This window comes from Phyllobates terribilis, unplaced genomic scaffold (assembly GCF_046119375.1).
Source record: "Phyllobates terribilis strain yellow unplaced genomic scaffold, ASM4611937v1 Scaffold_5__5_contigs__length_657084704, whole genome shotgun sequence".
Lineage (NCBI taxonomy): Eukaryota > Metazoa > Chordata > Amphibia > Anura > Dendrobatidae > Phyllobates > Phyllobates terribilis.
Window position 1 is genome coordinate 293,438,425 of NW_027362765.1, and position 13,025 is coordinate 293,451,449.

The window sequence follows — 13,025 nt, forward strand, 5'->3', positions numbered from 1 at the left end:
CTGCTGCCAGACAGTTCTGGTGGTGTCTTATTTCTGGAAGAATGTTAAAGGGAAGGTGCCTCAATTTTTATTTTTGTATTAATAATTGATTTTGTAGTCAATTATTTGTAATACAAAATGAAATGTTCTGTTTTTACAGTTGTTTGCTTATTATTTTTTTCTTCAGGAAAATGGGGCTGCCATTTTCATTTGCTGGTGTGCAAGTGTCTGAGCACGACGGCCGTTATTCCGCCGCGGAAACGCATTAAAATCGCATGGTAATAGGTCTGCCATGTATGCCAATGATAATCCGCATGTGCTGTGCACATGATGCAGAAATTTCCGCTGCGGATTATCATTGCGGCACAAACTGCAGCACAACCAATTCAGGCGCGATTTCGCGGCGAAATCGCACCCATTGACTTGCATTGAATCGCAGCAAACCCACATGTACAACCCCTGGCAAAAATTATGGAATCACCGGGCTCGGAGGATGTTCATTCAGTTGTTTAATGTTGTTGAAAAAAAGCACATCACAGACATGGCACAAAACTAAAGTAATTTCAAATGGCAACTTTAGGGCTTTAAGAAACACTAAAAGAAATCAAGATAAAAAAATGTGGTACTCAGTAAGGGTAATTTATTTCAGACCAAGCAGAGGGAAAAATTATGGAATCACTCAATTCTGAGGAAAAAATTATGGAATCACCCTGTAAATTTTCATTTCCAAAACTAACATCTGCATCAAATTAGATCTGCTCATTAGTCTGCATCTAAAAAGGAGTGATCACACCTTGGAGAGCTGTTGCACCAAGTGGACTGACATGAATCATGGCTCCAACACGAGAGATGTCAATTGAAACAAAGGAAAGGATTATCAAACTCTTAAAAGAAGGTAAATCATCACGCACTGTTGCAAAAGATGTTGGTTGTTCACAGTCAGCTGTGTCTAAAATCTGGACCAAATACAAACAACATGGGAAGGTTGTTAAGGAAAACATACTGGTAGACCAAGGAGGACATCAAAGCATCACGACCGGAAACTTAAAGCAATAAGTCTTCAAAACAGGAAATGCACAACAAAACAAATGAGGAACGAATGGGAGGAAACTGGAATCAATGTCTGTGACTGAACTGTAAGAAACCGCCTAAAGGAAATGGGATTTACATACAGAAAAGCTAAACATAAGCCATCATTAACACCTAAACTACAAAAAACACGGTTACAATGGGCTAAGGAAAAGCAATCGTGGACTGTGGATGACTGGGTGAAAGTCATATCCAGTGATAAATCGCGAATCTGCATTGGGCAAGATGATGATGCTGGAACTTTTGTTTGGTGCCGTTCCAATGAGATTTATAAAGATGACTGCATGAAGAGAACATGCAAATTTCCACAGTCATTGATGATATGGGGCTGCATGTCAGGTAAAGGCACTGGTGAGATGGCTGTCATTACATCTTCAATAAATGCCCAAATTTACATTGATATTTTGGACAGTTTTCTTACCCCATCAATTGAAAGGATGTTTGGGGATGATGACATCATTTTTCAAGAGGATAATGCATCCTGCCATAGAGCAAAAACTGTGAAAACATTCTTTGAAAGAAGACACATAAGGTCAATGTTATGGCCTACAAATAGTCCGGATCTCAATCCAATTGAAAATCTTTGGTGGAAGTTGAAGAAAATGGTCCATGACAAGGCTCCAACCTGCAAAGCTGATCTGGCAACAGCAATCAGAGAAAGTTGGAGCCAGATTGATGAAGAGTACTGTTTGTCACTCATTAAGTCCACGTCTCAGAGACTGCAAGCTGTTATTAAAGCCAGAGGTGGTGCAACAAAATGCTAGTGATGTATTAAAGTGTTCTTTTGTTTGTTTTTCATGATTCCATAATTTTTTCCTCAGAATTGAGTGATTCCATAATTTTTTCCCTCTGCTTGGTCTGAAAAAAATTACCCTTACTGAGTACCACATTTTTAATCTTGATTTCTTTTAGTGTTTCTTAAAGCCCTAAAGTTTCCATTTGAAATGACTTTAGTTTTGTGCCATGTCTGTGATCTGCTTTTTTTCAACAACATTAAACAACTGAATGAACATCCTCCGAGCCCAGTGATTCCATAATTTTTGCCAGGGGTTGCCGGAATCGCGCTGCGACTGGTACCCGGGTCGGGAGAGGAGGCTGCTACTTCTCTCATCCGACCGCTGCTCTGCCTGATAACAGCGAGAGAAACGTGGATGAGAGAAGCAGCAGCCTGCTCCTCCCAGCCTGCGTGCCAACGGCGGTTAAAAAGGAATAAAAAAGTAAAAATTAATAAAAAAACTTCATACTCACCTGTCCGGCGGCCCCCGGTGTCGTCCTCTGCGATGTCGTCTCTTCGGCGGCTCGTGGTACACTGCGGGACATGAGCTTGCGCCCCGCAGTGTACTTCCAGGACCTGCGGTGACTTCACTGATCACCTGATGGTCATGCGACCATCAACTGATCGGTGATGTCAACGATCACCTGATGGTCGCGTGACCATCAGGTGATCAGTACCGGCAGTAATCAGCTGATGATCACATGACCATCAGCTGTTTGCTGAAGCCGGTAATCAGCTGATCGGTCCCTGATTTTCAGCTGATGAACCCCAGTGACCCCCTGCAGCACTGTATATTTACAGGGGGTGATTGTACACCCCTGTCAATATACAGTGCTGTATTCTACAGCTGTGATGGCTGATGTCCCAGCTGTAGAAATGATCCGGATCGTCGTGGGACAGTCGTGATCGTGGACTGCGTCGTTGACGACGGACAGGTGAGTGATATTGTTTGTTTTTTTACGTTTTTTTCAGGCGATTGAAGGCTTCGCAGAGGCGTGTAATAAAAAAAATGTATAACCATGTTTGTTTTATTTCATTAAAATACTTTATTCTGGCCATGTCTTTTATTGAAAAAGCGACGACCATTTAACCACGCGGTTAGTAATGGGGGCATCTTATAGACACCCTTCATTACTAACCGGGGCTTCACGTCAGCCACCAATACAAGGTTGACGTGAAATCCAACCCCATTACCCCCTGCCACTGCTACAGGGCAGTGTGGAAGAGCGAGGCTAAGCGCCAGATTTGGCGCATCTTTGGATGCAAATTTTTGCTGCATCCAAAATGTTGCATTCTATTGAATGCAGTTAAATCCACATGTGTTCACGGAACCATGCGGATTTACCGCATTCTATACATTCTAGTGGTCAAATTTCTGTTGCAGAGACTTGCGACTCCAAAAGAGAATTTGACATGCTGTGGTCCTGAAAGACGCGCCACATGTCAGTGTCCACGGGTGATTCGCAGCCTCAGATGCAGGCATAGCGGACATGGGATTTCTAGAGATCCCATCCACTATGCTGTAACATCTGGACGCTGCGGGTTTGGCACTGTATAAACACGCAGTGTCAAACCTGCAGTGGCTCCTGACCGTGGCCACATACCAAAACTCACCCACAGCATGTCAATTTCTGTAGCGGACAGGCTAGTCTCTGCTGCAGATTTTGACTGATTGAAGTGTCATTATGTGAGGTGGATTCACATGTACCTACAACAAAAGTGCTGCTGAGTACTGATCGGGGAGGGGGGACATAGGGGCTAATGAACCAGCTATGAGATGTTAATTATGGCCTAGTGACACATTCCCAGGCAAAAAAAACAGCTCACAGCAGTCGCATAAATTACATGAATAGAAATAGACTAGCTGACACCTAGCTCTTTTGTTTGGTGATGTCAAGGTGTCAAAGAGACCTTTTCATGACCAAACAAAGTAAAGAAACACACAGACACAGTATAAACACTTTATTTGAAATACAACAGACCCATCCTTTAATCATTGAAATGAACCAATATACTCACCCCAGTTCTTATGGTAATCCAAGGACTTAAGCGATGTCCCACCAACTTTATTTAGCTCCAAAAATCATTCATTGATGCTCAAAAATGCTTCAAAAAACGCATGTAAAAACACATGTAAAAACGCGTCAAAAATGCATGTAAAAAACTCATGCGTTTTTTCTGGCAAGAAGATACAAAAACGCTCAGGAAATTTCTGCTTCAAATCTGCATCGTGGGCACATACCCTAACACACCTCAAATACTGCAGCACCTGTACATAGGAGTTTGCAGTCGCTCTCACACCACATGTCCTGCATTGTGGCTACCTCCTACTGTGACCTAGGTACGCCCCCTGGGCTGTTCAGGTCACTGCTGTGGGAGGAGATCGGTGCCATTTTCTTGAAGCCCACAGCTATGATGTGAGCTGGTGATGGTCAGTCCGGCTCTTTTTGGTCATCTGGCTTTTCTGGCTCCGCTCACCAAAAAGCATCGGCTCTTTTGGATTCTAAATGGATCCCTATTGAATATGTGTTCCCCATAGGGGAACACATATTTAAGATGGAGTTGATGCGGCTGAAACCCCGCCCACTTGAAATTAGCCTAATTAAACCGATGAGTGGTGGAGTTTGGCTTGCGTGGGCAGAGTTATGACTGCTGAACACAGCAATTTTACGCCCAGTGAGAGGCATTCAGGAAATATAGTGGCTCTCACTTGCATTGCTCACAGCCGACTCTTTGTCTCGGTTCGTTTGCGACTGACACATCACGGCACATAGTGTTCACTGCAAGCACACTGCTTTAGTTTCCACAGCTCTACTAGTGCGTCTGCACATACCTCTTGTCTTCATAGCTCTTCCTATCTGCTGCCTATTAAGTCATTGCCTCCTGTTCCCTGCACAAATACTTCCAGCCTGTGCAGAACGGGCTTTTGCACACTCAGGGTGGAATGAACTTACCGCTGTGTCGCCTTTATTATTGGGTATTATAGCTCCTGTACCCTTTTTTCCTGCACCTTGTCTGTTTTTTAATAACTTTTAGATATATAATAAAATAATATTTTATTTTGAACTAACATGTGTCACTTCTAGTTATCACCAGGGAACAGGTGCATCTCACTAAATTAGAATATCATCTAAAAGTTAATTTATTTCAGTTCTTCAATACAGTTACAATACTGTTAATGTTGATGTTTATGGCTTACAGCCAATGAAAACACAAAAGTCATTATCTCAGTAAATTTAAATAATTAACAAAAAACACCTGCAAAGGCTTCCTACGCTTTTAAAAAGGTCCCTTAGTCTGTTTCAGTAGGCTCCACAATCATGGGGAAGACTGCAGACTTGACAGATGTCCAGAAGGCAGTCATTCACACACTCCACAAGGTTCCAGAGTTCCAATTTTCATTTGGAAATCAAGGTCCCAGAGTCTGGATGAAGAGTGGAGAGGCACACAATCCAAGCTGCTTGTGGTCTAGTGTGAAGTTTCCACAATCAGTGATGGTTTGGGGAGCCATGTCATCTGCTGGTGTAGGTCCACTGTGTTTTATCAAGACCAAAGTCAGCGCAGACGTCTACCAGGAAATTTTAGAGCACTTCATGCTTCCCTCTGCCGACAAGCTTTTTGGAGATGGAAATTTCATTCTCCAGCAGGACTTGGCACCTGTCCACACTGCCAAAAGTATCAATACCTGGTTTAAAAACGACAGTATCACTGTGCTTGATTGGCCAGCAAACTCACATGACCTCAACCCCATAGAGAATCTATGGGGTATTGTCAAGAGGAAGATGAGAGACACCAGACCCAACAATGCAGACGAGCAGAAGGCTGCTATCAAAGCGACCTGGGCTTCCATAACACCTCAGCAGTACCACAGGCTGATCGCCTCCATGCCACACCGCATTGATGCAGTAATTGATGCAAAAAGAGCCCAGACCAAGTATTGAGTGCATTTACTGAACGTACATTTCAGTAGGCCAACATTTCGGATTTTAAAAACATTTTTCAAGCTGTTCTTATAAAGTATTCTAATTTACTGAGATAATCACTTTTGTGTTTTCATTGGCTGTAAGCCATAATCATCAACATTAACAGAAATAAACACTTGAAATAGATCACTCTGTTTGTATTGACTCTATATAATATATGAGTTTCACTTTTTGTATTGAAGAACTGAAATAAGTAAACTTTTCGATGATATTGTAAGTTAGTGAGATGCACCTGTATATATATATATATATATATATATATATATATATATATATATATACATACAGTACAGACCAAAAGTTTGGACACACCCTCTCATTTAAAGATTTTTCTGTATTTTCATGACTTTGAAAATTGTACATACATTCACACTGAAGGCATCAAAACTATGAATTAACACATGTGGAATTATATACTTAACAAAAAGTGTGAAACAACTGAAAATATGTCTTATATTCTAGGTTCTTCAAAGTAGCCACCTTTTGCTTTGATGACTGCTTTGCACACTCTTGGCATTCTCTTGATGAGCTTCAAGAGGTAGTCATCGGAAATGGTTTTCACTTCACAGGTGTGCCCTGTCAGGTTTAATAAGTGGGATTTCTTGCCTTATAAATGGGGTTGGGACCATCAGTTGTGTTGTGCAGAAGTCAGGTGGATACACAGCTGATAGTCCTACTGAGTAGACTGTTAGAATTTGTATTATGGCAAGAAAAAAGCAGCTAAGTAAAGAAAAACGAGTGCCCATCATTACTTTAAGAAATGAAGGTCTGTCAGTCCGAAAAATTGGGCAAACTTTGAAAGTGTCCCCAAGTGCAGTTGCAAAAACCATCAAGCGCTACAAAGAAACTGGCTCACATGAGGACCGCCCCAGGAAAGGAAGACCAAGAGTCTCCTCAGCTTCTGAGGATAAGTTTATCCGAGTTACCAGCCTCAGAAATCACAGGTTAACAGCAGCTCAGATTAGAGACCAGGTCAATGTCACACAGAGTTCTAGCAGCAGACACATCTCTACAACAACTGTTAAGAGGAGACTTTGTGCAGCAGGCCTTCATGGTAAAATAGCTGCTAGGAAACCACTGCTAAGGACAGGCAACAAGCAGAAGAGACTTGTTTGGGCTAAAGAACACAAGGAATGGATATTAGACCAGTGAAAATCTGTGCTTTGGTATGATGAGTCCAAATTTGAGATCTTTGGTTCCAACCACCGTGTCTTTGTGCGACGCAGAAAAGGTGAATGGATGGACTCTACATGCCAGGTTCCCACCTTGAAGCATGGAGGAGGAGGTGTGATGATGTGAGGATGCTTTGCTGGTGATACTGTTGGGGATTTATTCAAAGTTGAAGGCATACTGAACCAACATGGCTACCACAGCATCTTGCAGCGGCATGCTATTCCATCCGGTTTGCATTTAGTTGGACCATCATTTATTTTTCAACAGAACAATGACCCCAAACACACCTCCAGGCTGTGTAAGGGCTATTTGACCAAGAAGGAGAGTGATGGGGTGCTACGCCAGATGACCTGGCCTCCACAGTCACCAGACCTGAACCCAATCGAGATGGTTTGGGGTGAGCTGGACCGCAGAGTGAAGGCAAAAGGGCCAACAAGTGCTAAGCATCTCTGTGAACTCCTTCAAGATTGTTGGAAGACCATTTCCGGTGACTACCTCTTGATGCTCATCAAGAGAATGCCAAGAGTATGCAAAGCAGTCATCAAAGCAAAAGGTGACTACTTTGAAGAACCTAGAATTTAAGACATATTTTCAGTTGTTTCACACTTTTTTGTTGAGTATATAATTCCACATGTGTTAATTCATAGTTTTGATGCCTTCAGTGTGAATGTACAATTTTCATAGTCATGAAAATACAGAAAAATCTTTAAATGAGAAGTTGTGTCCAAACTTTTGGTCTGTACTGTATATATGTATATTATATTATATAATACATATGTACTGCATGAGTGTATTTCATATATGGCTATATACTGATTCATTGGTATGGGCACCTACATCACTTTTGCCTTCTACTAGTTTTCTAGTTTTGAAAAATCTCACTGGAGCGTTTAACCCCTTAACGACATATTATTATTATTTATTATTATAGAGCCATTTATTCCATGGCGCTTTACATGTGAAAAAGGGTTATACATACAAGAACAATTACAATAATAAATCTTGTATACGATTGTGGGAAGAGGAGATAAGAGGGGAGCAGAGAAGGAGATCTTGTGAGGCTCCGAGGTTGTGTTACGGGTCCGGGTGGTGGAACCTCTGTGCCGAGGTGCAAGGAGGGACCCAGAGGGGCGTGACTAAGTATCCACCCGAACCTACCCTGGTCGTACGGCAGCTAACGACACCGTGACCAGGGAGGAGCCGGACAGAGGGACCAGGTGCTACTCTCGGGACGACCTTGTAAGAGAGCAGGTGGCTCCCACGGGTCAGAGGGCTGGGACTGACCGGTATGGTGGATGGACACGGCAAGCAGGCGGAAGTCTCTGGTAGCTGACAGGAGGTCACAGTTCGAGAAAGCAGGGCAAGTAGCAGTCTTTAGGTTTACCAGGAAGGTGGTCACAGCAAGTGACGGCAGGGTCTCCAGGCAGGCTGGCAGAAAGCAAGCAGGTGCTCCCAGGTGAGCGGGCAGACAGACGAGGCAGGTAACTGACAGGTAACTGGTGGACGCTCGCAGGTGAGCGGTCAGACAGACGAGGCTGGTAACTGGTGGACGCTCCCAGGTGAGCGGTCTGACAGACGAGGCAGGTAACAGGCAGGTAACTGGTGGACGCTCCCAGGTGAGCGGTCAGACAGACGAGGCAGGTAACAGGCAGGTAACTGGTGGACGCTCCCAGGTGAGCGGTCTGACAGACGAGGCAGGTAACAGGCAGGTAACTGGTGGACGCTCCCAGGTGAGCAGGTCTGACAGACGAGGCAGGTAACAGGCAGGTAACTGACGGATAACAGGCTGGCAGGCAGGACGAGAAGTCAGGCTAGCAGCGGAACCTGAGTGCTGAAGCACAGGTAAGACACAGTGCAAACAACTTTGCTCGGGCACCTCCATTTTGGAGGAGGTGCCTTAAATGTGGGAAGTCCTCTGGCCATTGGCCGGGGACTCTTTAGGAAGATGCGCGCTGTCCCTTTAAGAGGGGGGGTGCGCGCACGCGCGCCCTAAGCACTCTGCTGGAGGAGGAACGCGCTGGCCACAGCAGGCAACGGAGCGCAGGGAGAAGCCGCGCCAGGAGCCGGGAGGCGGGAGAGACGGTATCCCTGTCTGACATGGGGCACGGACGCCGCTGCGCCGACAGAGACAGGAGCGCTGGAGGGACCAACGCGAGGAGCGCGGAGGTGAGAGGGACGGCGTCCCAGCCTAGCAGAGGGCAGGGACGCCGATGCTACAGGTTGCATGTAGGTATGTACCGAGAGACTAGGTCACTGATATATGGAGGAGACAGGTTGTGGATAGCTTTGTATGCCATGGTTAGGGTTTGGAACTGGAGTCTCTGGGCAATGGGGAGCCAGTGAAGGGATATAGAGAGTTTAGGATAGATTGGAGGGGTGCGAGAGTGATAGAAGGGAGGCCACAGAGCAGGAGGTTGCAGTAGTCGAGGCGGGAGATGATGAAGGCGTGCACTAGTGTTTTTGCAGATTCGTGGTTGAGGAATGTGCGGATCCGGGAGATATTTTTGAGTTGGAGTCGGCAGGATGTGGAAAGGGCTTGGATATGTGGTTTGAAGGAGAGATCAGAATCCAGGGTTACCCCAAGGCAGCAAGCTTGCGGGACTGGGGAGAGTGAACAGCCATTGAAGTTGATAGATAGGTCGTGTGGGGGGGATGAATGAGATGGTGGAGAGGTGATGAATTCTGTTTTGTCCATGTTAAGTTTCACAAATCTAGCAGAGAAGAAGGATGAAATAGCGGACAGACATTGTGGAATTTTGGTTCGTAGGGAGGAGATGTCGGGTCCGGAGAGGTAGATCTGTGTGTCATCAGCATAGAGGTGATACTGAAAGCCGTGAAACTCAATGAGCTGTCCCAGGCTGGTCGTGTAGATGGAGAAGAGGAGAGATGCTAGGACTGGACCTTGGGGGACACCAACAGATAGGGGGCGAGATGAGGAGGTGGTGTGTGAGTGGGAGACACTGAATGTCCGGTCTGTTAGGTATGAGGAGATCCAAGATAGGGCCAAGTCTGTGATGCCAAGAAATGAGAGAGTTTGTAGAAAGAGGGAATGGTCCACTGCGTCGAAGGCAGATGACAGGTCTAGGAGGAGGAGGAGGACAGAGTAGTATCGCTTGGATTTGGCGGTTAGTAGGTCGTTGGTGACTTTAGTCAGGGCAGTTTCAGTAGAATGGTGCAGTTGGAAGCCAGATTGGAGGTGGTCAAAGAGAGAGCAGGAGGAGAGGTGGGAGGACAGTTCAAAGTGGACATGTTGTTCCAGTAGTATTGAGGCATAGGTGAGAAGTGATATGGGGAGACAGCTAATCAGAGAGGATGGGTCAAGGGAGGGCTTTTTGAGGATGGTTGTGATCGAAGCATGTTTGAAGCATGAGGGGAAGATACCAGTTGTTAGTGACAGGTTGAAAAGGTGGGTTAGGGTTGGGATAAAGATAGTGGTAAGGTTGGGGATGAAGTGGGATGGGATTGGGTCAAGTTCACAGGTGGTGAGGTGTGATTTGGAGACTAAAGAGGATAGTTGATCTTCCTTAATGGTGGAGAAGCTGGTTTTGGAGTAGGAGGATTGATTAGGTGTGAGGAGGGGCTGGGGGGACTTTAGGCAAAAACTCTTATGGTGTCAATTTTCAGCTTGAAGAATGAGGTAAAGTCTTCGGCTGAGATGAGAGGAGAGGGAGGAGGCTCTGGGGGGTGGAGGAGAGAATTGAAGGTGTTGAATAGTTGTTTGGGGTTGTGAGACAGGGAGGATATGAGAAATGAGAAGTATGTTTGTTTTGCTGTAGTGAGTGTGGACTTGAAGGTAGTGAGGGACTGTTTGAACGCGATGAAGTGCTCATTGGAGTGAGATCTTTTCCATCTACGCTCAGCAACCCTGGAGGCCTCTTCGCAGTTCCTTGGTTAGGCTGGTGTGCCAGGGTTGCCTGCTGATTGTGGGAGCTTTGGTATGTGTGAGGGGGGCGACCGAATTGAGAGCTGCAGTTGTTGTGGTGTTATATAATGTGGCAGCAACATCTGCATCATGTAAGGAACTGATGTCTGTAAGAGGGAGGAGGGATTCAGAGAGTGAGTGTAGGTCAAGGTGTTTGAGGTTTCTGCGAGGGTATGTTTGTTTGTTGAGTGGGGATTGTTGCCCTGGAGAGGAGAGGGTGGAGAATGTAAGTAGGTTGTGGTCAGAAAGAGGTAGGGGTGAGTTTGAGAGGTTAGACAGGGAACAGAGGCGGGTGAAGATGAGGTCCAGAGTGTGGCCATCTTCGTGAGTGGCTGCGGAAGACCATTGAGTAAGGCCGAAGGAGGAAGTGAGGGATAGAAGCTTAGAGGCAGCTGAGAGACGTGTCAATGGGGATGTTGAAATCACCCATGATGATAGTGGGGATGTCAGCGGAAAGGAAATGAAGTAGCCAGATGGTGAAATGGTCTAGAAAGGTGGTGACTGATCCTGGGGGGCGGTAAATGACAGCCAGTTGGAGGTTGGAGGGAGAGCAGATGCACACACAGTGCACTTCAAAAGAGGGGAGAGTAATGGAGGGTAGCAGTGGGATTTGGATGAAGGAGCAGTTATCTGGCAGGAGAAAGCCAACTCCTCCACTATGCTTGCCAATGGAACGGGGTGTGTGGGAAAGGTGGAATCCATCATATGAAAGCGCAGCTGGAGAGGCTGTGTCAGAGGGGGTGAGTCAGGTTTCGGTGTTACCGAGGAAGGAAAATTTGTTAGTTATAAAGAGATCATGGATGTAGGAAAGTTTGTTGCAGACGGAGAGAGCGTTCCAGAGAGCTTCTGTTAGTGGGACTGGGGAAGCGGGGGCTGGGCGGATGTGGATGAGATTAGAAGGGTTGTGAGAGTCTGTGATAGATCGTGGATAGGAGGTGGTAGTGACTGTGGGGATGTGGTGAGGAGGGCCAGGATTTGGGGAGATATCGCCAGCAGTGAGGAGCAGAGAAAGTGTTAATAGGTGGGAGCAGGAGAGAGCATGAGGTGGCTGTCTGTGCTTGGAGACACAGGATTGAGTGTTTAGGAATAGTTCTGAGGAGCAGGTGAGATGAATGGGTAGGATTAAGGGAGAGATGAAGAGTTAATTACTAGGTGTAGGGATTAGGGGTGGTTGTAAAAAGTGAAGGATTAAGGGGGTGAGAGTGAAAACAAAGACAAACATTGTTTACAGTGTCCAAGTATCCAGTTACGTCATATTCCAGCTTCCTGACTTTGATGGGGGCTCGCAAGACTCTAATGGCTGCTGGTGGAGCAGAGCTCTGCCCGTAGCTATTAACCAGTTAAACACCACTGTGAATCTGTGACAGCAGCATTCACAGCACACCGGCAGAGTAGCGCGTAGTTCTATGCACCCAACCGCGCTCCTGTGACACTATTGCTGGGCGCTGATGTGTTGCTATGATAGCCAGGGGTCTTCTGAAGACCCAATGCCTGTCATGATGGTGCTCCTGTGATAACCAGGTTGGGGATGGCGTTCATAGGAGACCATGTATATAGCACAAGCAATCAGGTGATCACAGATTTAGGTCTCCACTAACAAATACATTGAAAAGTAAAAAAAATAATTTTAAATATGAAAAAAAAATAAAAAAATATACAGTATCACACAAAAGTGAGTACACCCCTCACATTTTTGTAAATATTTTATTATATCTTTTCATGGGACAACACTGAAGATATGACACTTTGATACAATGTAAAGTAGTTAGCGTACAGCTTGTATAACAGTGTAAATTTGGGCTGCCCTCTAAATAACTCAACACACTGCCATTACTTTCTAAACCACTGGCAACAAAAGTGAGTACACCCCTCACTGAAAATGGCCATATTGTGCCCAATTTGCCATTTTCTCTCCCTGGTGTAATGTGACTCATTAGTGTTACAAATTCTCAGGTGTGAATTTGGAGCAGGTGTGTTAAATTTGGTGTTATCTCCAGGAGGGTACATAGAAACCATGGGGCCCCATAGCAGAAGTTCTAATTGGCCCCCCATAGAAAAAAATAGTAATATTCGACAGGGTCACAGAAGAACATAACTTACAACT